The following is a 13,410-nucleotide window of genomic DNA, read 5'->3' as shown; positions in this document are numbered from 1 at the left end:
GCCTTTTTGAACCTAAGCCTACCTGAAAGTCCTCCTGATGTACTTAGGCCCAGGTTTGTAAAAAAAAAAAAAAAAAAAAAAAAAAAAAGAAAAAAAGAAAAGAAAAGAATGATGGAGTCTTAAATCCGCTAAGCTGAAAACCTGAAAGGGCAGTTTAGGCAAAAATCAGGGTATTGAGCCTGCTGGATGGAAAATCTGCAAGGGCAGACAGTCCAGGCAAAAATTAAGGCATGCGGTCCGCTAAATCGAAAACCCAAAAGGGCGATTTGGTCACGGCAAGACTTCATGAAGGACAGAGCTATCTGAAAGCCAGTTAATAAGTGCCATCAGAGCTTCTTTGGTTACTCTTTGAGTCAGGAGATTGAAACTAAGTAATCTGAAGGGATAATAACCATGATGGAGATCTTGAAAAGAGGTTGAAACATCTTTAAACATGGTATTTAAAAAAAAAAAAAAAAACTCTAAAGAGTGGTGGACTTTAACCATTTTTAAAAAAAAAATGTTTATCAATTTAAGAAGCAGATTCATTCTCTTTTAAAGTCTTGTTTAAAACTCGTCAAAGTCTTTGGTCATTGTCTGTCAAACTCAGTTTGTTGTCGAATCAAAGTCAATTTCCAGAGTCCTGTTTAGTCAGTATTCTTCCCAAAGCCGGGGTGATAAAGACTTAGAGACTCAGAGAAGTAGAAAATTTGCAGTTCATGTGGATAATGTAAAGCAGAGCAGTGTTCAGAGATCGACAAGCTTTTAGCTCAGTTCCGGTATCAGCAGATGGCAGAGATGAGAAAATTTTGAGCATAACAAGTTTCTGGTGCCTATGAAAAACCTTGTAAACCCAGGTGTTTATCAGAAAAAATTTGTTGTAATCTCAAATGTTCAGCCTTTGGCCCATTCCTTTTTTTGTTGCTCTCTAATGAATTTTTTCATGGAAGTAATCATACTAGGGGCATCTTTTATGACTTATGTCATAAAAGATGTCAAGTAATCATTGAGATTTGAAATAAATTTTTGTATAAAATAGAGACTAGAGAAGTTCGAACACTCTTTATATTGAGCTTCTTAGTCAGGGTATTTTCCTTTGGAGTTGAATTTCTTTGAAAAATCTTTATCCCAGTGGAGTCTAGAATTCACTCCAGAGATTTTTAAATTTCAGTAAAATGCTTTGCGTTTTAAAAAAAAAAAAAAAAAAAAAAAAAAAAAAAGGTTTGACCTTCAAAAATTCTTTCAAGATACTCGAATTTTGAAAGATTTTTAATAAAGATAGAAATTAGCAGATTCCGTGTTTCATGATCTGGTCTTTCTTCTTTTGTTCTGAGGAGTTTCTTAATAAAGATAGAGGTTACCAGAATATGTGTTACATGGTCTGGTCTTTTCTTCAAAGTGTTTTGAAGAGTGTTTTAATAGAATAAGAAATCATCGGATTTAGTGTTGCACTATCTGGTGGTTCCTTTAACCTGTTTTCAAAGATGTTTTACAAGGAAAAATTACCGAACTCGTGTTACACGGCTTGGTCTTTTTAAAGGTTTTAATTGTGGAAAATTTCTGATCCTGTGTTACAAGGATTGATCTTTTCTTCCTTCTCCCGGGTATTTAGGACCCTGATGATTAGTATTGTAATGTTAAGTAGTGACTTACCTAATCATCGTTCCGCAATGTGCAGCTTCCTAACGTGTTAGGAGTCATGTATATCTGCGAAGAGGTTTGTAGGGGACTGTTTAGCAGGACCTACGAATTTGGGTTTATGTGGAACTGTTTAGCAGAACCGCATGATCCGGAGTGATTCGCTACCTTGAAAGAGAGGAGTCAGAATTACTCGGATAGTTAAACAGATTTATTTTCATCAATGATCTGTATAACTATCGCTAGGCTTGAGACTCAGTCTCGCCTCGGGTATTTAGTACCCAGATGATTAGTAATGTAATGTCAAGTGGTAACTTACCTAATCATCGTTCCGCAATGTGCAGCTTCCTAACGTGTTAGGAGTCATGTGTATCTGCGAAGAGGTTTGTAGGGGACTGTTTAGCAGGACCTACGAATTTGGATTTACGTGGAACTGTTTAGCAGAACCGCGTGATCCGGAGTGATTCGCTACCTTGAAAGAGAGGAGTCAGAGTTACTCGGTAGTTACACAGATTTATTTTCAGCAATGATCTGTATAACTATCGCTAGGCTTGAGACTTAGTCTCGCCTCGGGTATTAGAAGTTTGAGTTTAGCTCGAATATTCGATTACCCTAGTAATTGGTCGAGTCTTTGACTGATCGGCATGATTTTAAAAAAAAAAAATTTAATTCTTTGAGTGTTTGATTTTGAACTTGTTTTGGACGAGTTTTGATACATTGGTCTTTGGCCTATTTTTGCAGGTTTCTAAAAAAAAAAAAAAAAAAAAAAACTCTTTGAGTGTTTCGAATTATACTTGTCTTGGACAAATTGCAATGTGGTTTCTAAAAAAAAAGAAAATGGAAGCTCTTTGAGTGATTGAAGTGATTAACTTGTTTCTTTGGTTGGTGCTCTTGGAGCAATTGTTATGTTTACTTTGGCTTAGCCTGATATATAAAAAAAAAAAAAAAAAAAATGTTTGTGTTTTTGTAATCGTTCGTTCGTTTTTTATTAATTAGTCGAGTCATGAGTATTAGGGAGAGACTATCTCTTTGAGATGTCTTAGTTGCCGAGTTAAGAGTCGGTGAGAGACTATCTCCCTATTGTTAGTAGAGTTTTATCTTTGTGAATATCGTTTTAAAACTGAAAACCCAAAAATTTGCTTTGTTTTGGTTTCGGGTCAGTCAAAATGTGTCGTCTGTTCAGCTTTGCCATTCGCGTGTTACACACGCTCTGCCAAAGAGGGGCATCTGTAGACACCCCATTTTGACCGGACCCAAGTTCGCTATGCTTGGGAGAAACCCCATCCGATCATTTCCGCCATGCTTCGCATTTTTCCGTGAGAGGTTGAGAGAGATTATTCATAAGAATCCAAGCGAGGGAGAATTTGGACCCGTTTGGTGGGCCCGCATTGAACATTTGTTTAAAATTCGAATCAACCGAGGGCCCACATTGTGGGGCCCACGTTGTGGGGCCCGCGTTGTGGGGCCCGCGTTGTGGGGCCCACATTGTGGGGCCTCAGTAGGGCCTCTTGTGAGGCCTCTTATGAAGAACAATAATGATGGATTCTCCACTAAAGAAACATGATGGGCCCTCCACTAAGAACAATAATGATGGATTCTCCACTAAGAAACATGATGGGCCCTCCACTAAGAAGAATGATGATGGATTCTCCACTAAGAAACATGATGGGCCCTCCACTAAGAAGAATGATGATGGATTCTCCACTAAGAAACATGATGGGCCCTCCACTAAGAAGAATGATGATGGATTCTCCACTAAGAGGGACAACATGATGAGCTCTCCACCAACACATCTCTCTCTCTCTCTTTCTCTCCCTATATATATCTTCCTTCCCATCCATAAAAGAGAGGAGAAAAAGGAGAGATTTATCTTCCATTATCTTTTTCTCTTCCATTATCTCTTCCAATCACTCCCTCCAATCCCTTTCCCTATATTCTTCTTCCATTATCTCTCCCAATCACCTCCCAATCCTTCCCTCTAAGAGAAAGTGAAAGACGGCGGAACGGATCGGCGGCAACATTTTTTTTTTGGGATTTTCTTTGCTAATTGAAAGGGTAAGACAAAGCGTATATCCGAGGATTACTTACCCTAGAGACAAGGAGAGCTAGCAAGGTTGGTATTCCAAAACCCTCTTTCATATATCTTAAACTAGAAGCATGCTAGGATAGAATTTGTGATTTATTTTTATTTTTTCTTATTGTTATTCAAAATATGTTTTTTTCAATCTCTGAGTGTTTTGCACATTAAGAAGTGTAGAAATCTGGAATTTCGAAGAATTTTGACTTCGTTTTGACCGTAATTTGACCTTTTGAACTTTACCCTCAAAGGGGTAAAATTCTAAAGATTGAATTTAAGAAGATGTCAACATAGATCCAAAATCAATGAAAATTTAAACATAATATAATTGTAAGATTTTGAATTAGTACGAATTTCTTTATGAATTCTTGATTTGATTTAAAGGGTTTAAAAATTCATTTAACTCTAGGGGTATTTTTGGAAAAAACCAATTTTCAAAAACTCTATAATGTTTTCAAAAGTGAAATTTGGATGAGATGCAAATTAAATCTAATCTAATCTCCCGTGAATTTTTCAAGATTTTTGGTTTCTGTTGGATATTTGTTTATGATTTTTTACGTAAAATCATGCATGCTGTATTAAATCTGATAAAAATAGTAAATTGCAATGAAAACTTCTGAAAATATTTGTTTGATAATTACTACTGGAATTACATGTTTTCATAAAGTTTAAACTGATTTGGATTTGATTTACTATGTGTTTCTTTGTTAATTCATAATCTGGATGGATATTTGTAAAATCGTAAATTAATAGTAAATCATTTTTAAAATTTATGAAAATTTTACAGTAATCCTTTCTTATTGTAATAAACATACTATAGAAATTTCATATTGTTTTGAATTGATTTGCTATACGTTACTGTGTTAATTCACAATCTGGACAGAAACTTTCAACATTGAAAAACTAATAGCAAACCACATTTAAAATCTATGAAATTTTTATTATAATCTTATATAATTAAGGAGAAGTTACTGTAAAAATTTCATCTTGTTCTGAAAAGATTTGTTATATGTTGATGTGTAAATCTACAATCTGAATTGAAACCTTTTAAAATCCTTGAGTAAATTGAATTAAAATCAAATTGTTTTAAAAATTTCCAGATCATAATATTCCATCACATATTCAATCATTAAATTATCAAAATAGAAACCTTAGGAATCACTGATTTCCTTTGTAAAATCCTGGTGCTGTGATTAGTTTGTATGCTTTATTTTCTCATCACATTTACTCAAACTTAATCTAACAAAACCTGAAGGCATCATAGATTGCGCGAACTTATTGCACACACTTACATCACTTGCATCTAAACCCCTGCATCTCACATGCACACACGTCCTATTTTAGGAACCCGGAGTGTTATCTAGCATGGTTGACTGGGATTTCATCACCTGGTGCCTCTGTGCTAGAGAAGCATTCCACCCTTAGCCTAGTACCTTTATGGTACGTAAACGGATCTCTTGTTCACGTACTGATACGCCGGACACTGGTACAGTATATCGAACATGGATTCGCGCTAAGGGAACTCTTGGCCTTACCCCTAGATTAACCCACACATGCATGTAGTATACGAACACATGTGCATCACGTGTGTGAGCCTAGTTTAGGATATCCTACCCATTTGTGTCTAGATTAGGCCGTAGTCCATCTTCCAATGGCTACGATCGGTCCTAGGTACACAAACAAAGTCATGAGTCGAGATCCTTTCTCCACTCCGCTAGATTAGGGTTAGGGTTGATGCCTTCAGGTAACACTGATAAAATGTGTGAAGATTAAAAAACTTTTCCTTTGGGGTTAGGATGTAAATCCCATTCATTTCCAAAGATCTCATAGGATTAGTCATTCATGATCCATCCGTTGAAAGCAATCTTATGCTATCTCATCTCATCTTGATCACAGATTTTCAATCTTCTATTATATGATTCGATCGCGTTTCCATCTCTTTTAGAGAGTCTTTTGACTCATCTGTCTTTAGTTGGTGTTATTAGAGTCTTTGACTCGTATTCCTTTTCTTTTAGGGAGTCTTTGACTCATATATCCTTTAGTTGGTGTTAGTGGAGTCTTTGACTCGTGTTTTCATCTCTTTTAGAGAGTCTTTGACTCATTTATCCTTTAGTTGGTGTTAGTGGAGTCTTTGACTCGTGTTTCTTTTCCTTTAGAGAGTCTTTGACTCATATATCCTTTAGTTGGTGTTAGTGGAGTCTTTGACTCGTGTTTTCATCTCTTTTAGAGAGTCTTTGACTCATTTATCCTTTAGTTGTTGTCAGTAGAGTCTTTGACTCGTGTTTCTTTTCCTTTAGAGAGTCTTTGACTCATATATCCTTTAGTTGGTGTTAGTGGAGTCTTTGACTCGTGTTTTCATCTCTTTTAGAGAATCTTTGACTCATTAATCCTTTAGTTGGTGTGAGTGGAGTCTTTGACTCGTGTTTCTTTTCCTTTAGAGAGTCTTTGACTCATTTATCTTTTAGTTGGTGTCATTGGAGTCTTTGACTCGTGTTTCCGTTTTTAGAGAGTCTTTGACTCATCTGTTTCATTTGCAGTATTATTAGAGAGTCTTTGACTTCGTTATCTTATTTCAGTGTTATCAGTTGCTCTTATTAGAGAGTCTTTGACTCGTTTATCCTTTAGTCGCTTTTATTAGAGAGTCTTTGACTCATTTATTCTTCAGTTACTGTCATTAGAGAGTCTTTGACTCATTTGCTCTTATAATAGTATTATTAGAGCAAAGTTTCTCCTGTACACCCTAGGGTTTGTCCCTAGGATGTTGTTTTGTATATTCCCTCCGGTCTTTGGCCAAAAGGGTGAAAACATAAAAAATAATTGATTTGCTGTAAGTGTTTGATAGTTAGAGAGTTCGTTTCGAACTACGTTGGCTTGATCCTCTTCCACGAGGTACGTAGTGCAGCTTGGGATCCACATCCCAAGTCCAGCCAAACCTTTAAAAATAAAAATTTTAAATCTTTCAAAGTTACAAAAATATTCAAACCATTTTCAAAAAGATCTTCCTCTAGAGTTAGGAGTATGTCCTAGCTGTTTAGGTTGTGTTCTAGAGTTAGGAGTTTGTCTTGATTTGTATTGATATGGTATGTCCTGTCGTGTGAGTGTCCCTAGAGTTAGGAGGCCTCGAGTCGATCGGTTAGACATTTAGTCGAACCGATGGCTAGACTAGGCATATAGTCAGCCCGTGGTTTTCATTAGGTTGCACAGCCTAGTTACACATAGGATTGTAGGAACCACCTGCATTAGCCTAAGGCTAATCAACTTGCATTAGTTAGGGCATATAGGGTGTCCTAAAATCCACAATTCACTGGAATTTTAATAATCATACAAGAAGCTTTAATAACTGGTTCGGTCTTTTAGATCGAGTCTAGGATAGAGGGCTAGATGTCTTAGGCATCATAATTTAGAATAGGGCATCGAACTACGTGGGCTCTGATTCTTCCCGAGGCCGGGATACGTAGTGCAGCTAGGATGGATGGCCATTCTGGTCCGAGTCCAGTCTTGCATTAGAGTTAGGCATGTCACCCATAACCTAGCTTTGCTTAGGTGACACATTTTCATTTTATGTGTTTATTTCTTCATTCTCAGGAAATGCATGCTTAGGTAGACGATTCCTGAGGATTGTTCCCATTTCATATGATTTTTACCCAAACTTCTTTGGAGTTAATGAAAATGGCATAAGAGACCAAGTGCTTGCACTCGGGCGAATTGGGGGTGCTCTCAGACCTTCCCCATTCGTAACCAGGCACGAACCCATATATATTTCTGGTTATCCATTGCACAGAGGATTTGATTTTAGGGTTCCATGGCCTATCCATGGATGGCGACTCTGAGTTCTTTTTAGGTACATCTCGGTTTCGAGCCCTGGCTCCTGATCAGGATGTATCTCATTCGTTTTGTATCGCCACTCGTGCTATGCTGTGAGGGTGGCATCCGTTTCGAGAGTTCCTTGGCAGAGCTCTCCTTCACATTGTGGAGATCTTAGAGGATTGCTGTGGGGGCCTGTCCCCTCACCTCATCGTATCCTCAGGATCGGGGTCCACAGTTATAAATTAAATATTTGAACCATTTCACTTTGGGTTAGGAGGATGAAAAAAGAGAGAAAATTAAGAAGTGGTTTCCGAGTGGAAGTAGGGACAACGTCCAATAGGTCTTTTAATTTCATTGTCCCTCAAGCCTCATGTCTCTATAAATGCAAGTTACTGTTCATATATAAATACCCCAACTGAAGGAGGGAGAGGGAGAGAGTCGTTCAATGTTGGGTTGTTTTGAAGACTTGGGCAATTAGAGGTGGGTGGGATGTGTTGGTAGGATTCTAATAGGATTGGGTATTCAAAATCCATTAAAAATTGTTCCCAAAAAATACATCATGTGCAAAGGTGTGAAAACGTTCGACGTGTCCAGGATTCCGCAGGACCGTGAATCCTCCCAATTCAGGGCGATAAACTTTATTGAGATTCTCTTCCAATCAATCTCCAAGTCGGTTCACCAAATAAATCACTGCATGCAAGTTGGGTTTCCATGTTTCATTATGGTATTCATTAAGCAATTTGTTCATTTTCTTCTTGCACTCCTATATGCTTTTTGATGGGGTCCAAAATCTGCAACTAATCGGCTCGGCTGTTGACACGTGGCCCTCACAGGGACCACTGCAAAGCCAACACCTGTCCCTGCTAGGTATGACACCTGGACCAATCGGGGACTTCCACCTGCCCCTCCTAGGTATGAGATCTGGTCCATACAGGGGCTACCACCTGTCCTGGACAGGTGGCTCAGAACTACTATAAATAACCTTCACTTGTGCTAAGGTGAGGGATCTGAGACTAAAAACCCTAAGCTTTTTGCTCTGACATTGCTCTGCACTCCTACTCATACTGACTTGAGTGTCGAAGCGCCCGTCCGGAGCACCACTCCGGGTTGGTCTTCTGACCCTTTGTCTTCTTGTTTGTGCCCTTGTGCAGCGTAGGACTCCATTAGCCCTTCAGCTGTGGCTTGCCAGATCAGCCCTTCCGGCCCTACCATAACCTGTTACCAATTTTAGACCTAACAGATTTGGCGCAATCCGTGGGACCCCGGAACAAAAAGCTGTTCGGAACCTCACTCAAGCAATGGTAGGAAAAAACGAAAAGTATTTGCCAACCTCCCGGACGACCCGGGCTACAGCCCCCCGCGAAGGAAGAAGCGAGCGACTAGCCTCGCAGATAGAGGCCGGGGCGGTCGGGGAGCAAAATCCGACTCGCTCGGACCGCTCAGATCCTACCCCGACCCCAAGGGAGATGCGGGCCCTTTTCCAAGAAATGACCGCTGTGATTGCGCAGTTCAGGACCCCGGCCCCCGCACTCCAGCAGCACCCAGCCGAGGCTTCTCAGCCCACCCAGAGGAGGGGGAGCTCCCGCAGAGAGCACACGCCCCTGCCCCGGGAGCAGACTCGTCACTCCACGAGACGAGATCACCTCTCCCGGGACAAGCATGTGCGCCCCGAGCCTCGCCTACATCACCGGTCACGATCTCCCTCCGTACAAAGGCATGGCAGCAAGAGAGACACCACGCACGGAGAAGGATCGCGGCACCGGCGAAGGAGTCCGGCCAGTCAGTCCGGCTCTGCTATGAGCCCGCCGGCAAGAAAAGAGAGGCCCGTCCACCGGGCAGAGAAAAGAGACGACCCGATGTTGCTAAGGATCCAGCAGATCGACAACCGGATTGAAGAGCTCGCCAGAGAGCAGGGCCGGCCTGCCTCCCGGATCTTCACAAGCGCTCCCCCATTTACGGACAGAGTGCTTAGCGCGGCAGCCCCCGCGGGCTGGAAGATGCCGCAGCTTTCGCAGTATGACGGGACCACCGACCCCGTGGACCACCTGGAGACTTTCAGGACTACAATGCTCCTCCACGGGGCGTCAGATGGATTCCTTTGCCGGGCATTCCCCACCACATTGACTAGAGCCGCGAGGGACTGGTACTCGCGGCTCAAACCCAGGTCCGTGGACAATTTTGATGACTTTGGGGACGACCTGGCCCGTCACTTTATGAGCAACAGAAGACCCAGGAAGACGACGGCTTCGCTGATGGCCCTCAGACAGGGAGATGATGAGGCCTTAAAAGTGTTCGTTGGTCGCTTTAATAGGGAAGCCCTTCAGGTCCCCAACCTGGATCCCTCTGCGGCCACGAATGCCCTTCTGGTCGGCGCCCGATCAACTGACTTCAGACGAGCAGTGGCCCGGCGCAATCCGCAGTCCCTCGCAGACCTGATGGCCGGGGCGGAGGAGTACATCTCGGAGGAGGAAACTCTCGCCGCCCTGGACTCTGCTAGCAAGAGAAGGCCTGAGGAGAAGAACCCTACGAAGCAGCGCAGGGATGATAAATCTCAGAAGAAGGAGAGGAGCCCTTCCCGCAGGGAGAGAAGCCCTTCCCGAAATGGGGAGAAGCCCCCACCCGAGAGAGCATTACACGCGGCTGACCGCGTCCAGAGCACAGATCCTGGCAGCCATTCGAGAAGAGGATTTCATCCGGTGGCCGGAGAGGCAGACCTCGTCGGCGAAAAGAAACATGTCCCCGTACTGCAGGTTCCACAAGGACCACGGGCACGACACCAACGCGTGCCTTCATTTGACGGAGGAGATCGAGCAGCTGATCAGCAGAGGGTACCTCGGAAGGTACTTGAAAAATGATGACAACAGAAGAGAGCGCAAGGACAAGCCGAGGACCAGAGGCAGAAGCCCCCGGGGCGCTCAACCTCTGGGCGACCGCATTCAAGCTCCGGCCCCGGCCAGCCCCCCTCCTCAGGTACCTCAACCTCAACCTCATGGTGTTATTGGTACCATTTCAGGAGGGTCGACCGCAGGAGGAACCTCTTCATCAGCCCGCAGGACTTATGCCCGGCAGGTCAACGCCGTCCATACCTGCAGCAAGAAGGATAGGCTAGAGAACGAGATATCCTTTTCAGATGCAGATCTCGACGGCCTGATCCTCCCGCATGATGATGCCCTGGTCATCACCATGCTGGTGGCGAACTGGGAAATGAAGAAGATCTTGGTCGACAACGGAAGCTCCGCAGACATCCTCTATTATCACGCCTTCGAGCAGATGCTGATCGGAGCTGACCGTCTGAAGCCGGCCAACTCTGATCTGTTCGGGTTCTCCGGAGAAGTTGTCAAAGTTGAAGGGCAGATCGAGCTTCCAGTCCTTATCGGGGAGCCGCCCTGCCAGTCCTTCACCATGGTGAACTTCTTGGTGGTAAGGGCCAAGTCGGCCTACAATGCAATCCTGGGACGGCCCGGCCAGAATCTCCTCCGAGCTGTTCCCTCCGCCTATCATCAGAAGATGAAGTTCGCTACGCCAGGAGGTGTAGGGGAAATCAGAGGGGATCAGCCCCAGTCGAGGCGGTGTTATGCAGCGGCACTGAAAGGGAAGAATGCGTCGGAGTCTCTGCCAATCGAGCTGTTTGATCTAAGGGATGAAGCCCAGATCATAGTAAACGAACCGGCCGAGGACCTCATATCTATCCCTTTGTTCAGCGATGACGACCAGAGAGTTGTTCAGATCGGCTCTGCCCTGTCAGAGGCCGCGCAGCAGGATCTTGCTCAGTTCCTCAGAGCCAATGCAGATGTCTTTGCCTGGGCTCCTTCAGACATGCCCGGCATCGACCCTGCAATTAGCACCCATGAGCTCGGGGTTGATCAGACCTGCAAGCCCGTGAAACAGAAGAGGAGGCACTTTGCACCGGAGAGGCGAAGGGCCATTAGAGAAGAGGTGGAAAGGCTTCTGAAGGCCGACTTCATCCGCGAGATCAAGTACCCGGACTGGCTCGCGAATGTTGTGATGGTGAAGAAGTCTAATGGGAAGTGGAGGACCTGCATAGATTTTACAGACCTGAATAAGGCCTGCCCGAAGGACAGCTACCCGCTCCCAAAGATCGATCAGCTCATCGACGCTACTGCAGGTCACGATCTGCTAAGCTTCATGGACGCCTTCTCAGGATATAATCAGATCAGAATGCATGAGTCCGACATTCCGAAGACATCCTTTGTAACCGATCAGGGGACTTATTGCTATCGAGTTATGCCTTTTGGACTGAAGAACGCAGGGGCCACCTACCAGCGGCTCGTCAACAGGCTGTTCAAAGAGCAGATCGGCCGCAATATGGAAGTATATGTGGACGATATGCTGGTCAAGAGCAGAGCTGCCTGCAATTATGTTGCCGACCTCAAAGAAGCGTTTCAAGTCTTGAGGGAGCACAACATGAAGCTCAATCCGACCAAGTGTACATTTGGCGTCGGAGCAGGGAAGTTTCTGGGCTTCATGGTAAGCCAGAGAGGGATAAAGGCAAATCCTGAGAAAATCAAGGCGGTGATGGAGCTGACTCCGCCCAGAACTATCAGAGAAGTACAGCGCCTGACCGGGTTAGTAACTGCCCTGGGGCGGTTCATCTCTAAGTCCGCGGAAAGATGCCTTCCGTTCTTCAACGCAGTCAAAGGTATAAAAACCGCGCCCTGGACTTCGGAGTGTCAAGCGGCATTTGAAGAGCTGAAGCAGTACTTATCCTCTCCGCCGTTGCTGTCCAAGCCAGAGCCAGGAGAAGAGCTGATTTTGTATCTCTCAGCAGGACCTTTGGCAGTTGCAGCAGTATTGATCAGAGAGGAGCATCACCAGCAAAAGCCGATCTACTACGTCAGTAAAGTCCTCCATGATGCAGAGACCAGATATCAGCGAGTCGAGAAGCTCGTATACGCCCTCGTTATGGCGGTCAGAAAGTTAAGGCCGTATTTCCAGGTGCATACGATCAAGGTCTTGACGGGACAGCCCCTCAGACAGATCCTCCACCGGCCAGACACTTCAGGCCGACTTGTGAAGTGGGCCGTGGAGCTCAGCGAGTTTGACATCAAATATCTGCCCAGGCCAGCAATCAAAGCTCAGGTTCTTGCAGACTTCATAGCTGAATGTACAATGCCAGATTCGGACCCCGGTGATACCCGAGCAGCAGATCGAAGCCGAAGCGGTTCCCCTTCCCGGGCTGGAGAGTGCAGCTCCACCAACCAGCCCGCTTCCGTGTTCTGAAGAGCCGCTCTGGGAGGTATATGTGGACGGATCTTCAAACAAAAGTGACAGCGGTGCCGGACTAGTTCTCACAAGACCAGAGGACTTTGTCCTGAATTATGCCCTGAGGTTTGGTTTCCGTGCGTCAAACAATGAGACAGAGTACGAAGCGCTCATCGCCGGAAAGAACCTCGCCATTCAAGCCCGCGCTCAGAGACTGAAGGCGTACTGCGATTCACAGTTAGTTGTGTGCCTGATCCAAGGAGTATATGAGGCCCGTGAAGAGCGAATGATCAAGTATCTGCAAAGGGTGCGTAGCCTGACCAGTAAGTTCGGAAGTTTTGAGATCATCAGAGTCCCCCAGACTGAAAATGCAAAGGCTGATGTGCTCTCAAAGCTAGCGGCATCGGGCTACACCGCTCTCAGAGAAATTCGTATGGAGTTCCTAAAGACCTCCGGTATTGATGGCCAGCCCGTCGTAGTAATGCAGATCGATGATGAGCCGTGCTGGATGGATGAGATCATCAGATATCTGCGCAGCGGAGAGCTCCCCGGAGAGAAAAAAGAGGCCCGTAAAGTCGTACAGCGGGCAGCAAGGTTTTCACTTGACGGCGAAGTTCTGTACAAGAGATCTTACACCCTCCCGTACTTAAAGTGTCTCCGGCCAACTGATGCCCTGTATGCCCTGC

Source organism: Tasmannia lanceolata, unplaced genomic scaffold (assembly GCF_043159265.1).
Source record: "Tasmannia lanceolata isolate RefF3 unplaced genomic scaffold, GAP_Taslan_0.1 ptg000006l, whole genome shotgun sequence".
Lineage (NCBI taxonomy): Eukaryota > Viridiplantae > Streptophyta > Magnoliopsida > Canellales > Winteraceae > Tasmannia > Tasmannia lanceolata.
This window is presented reverse-complemented; position numbering follows the sequence as displayed.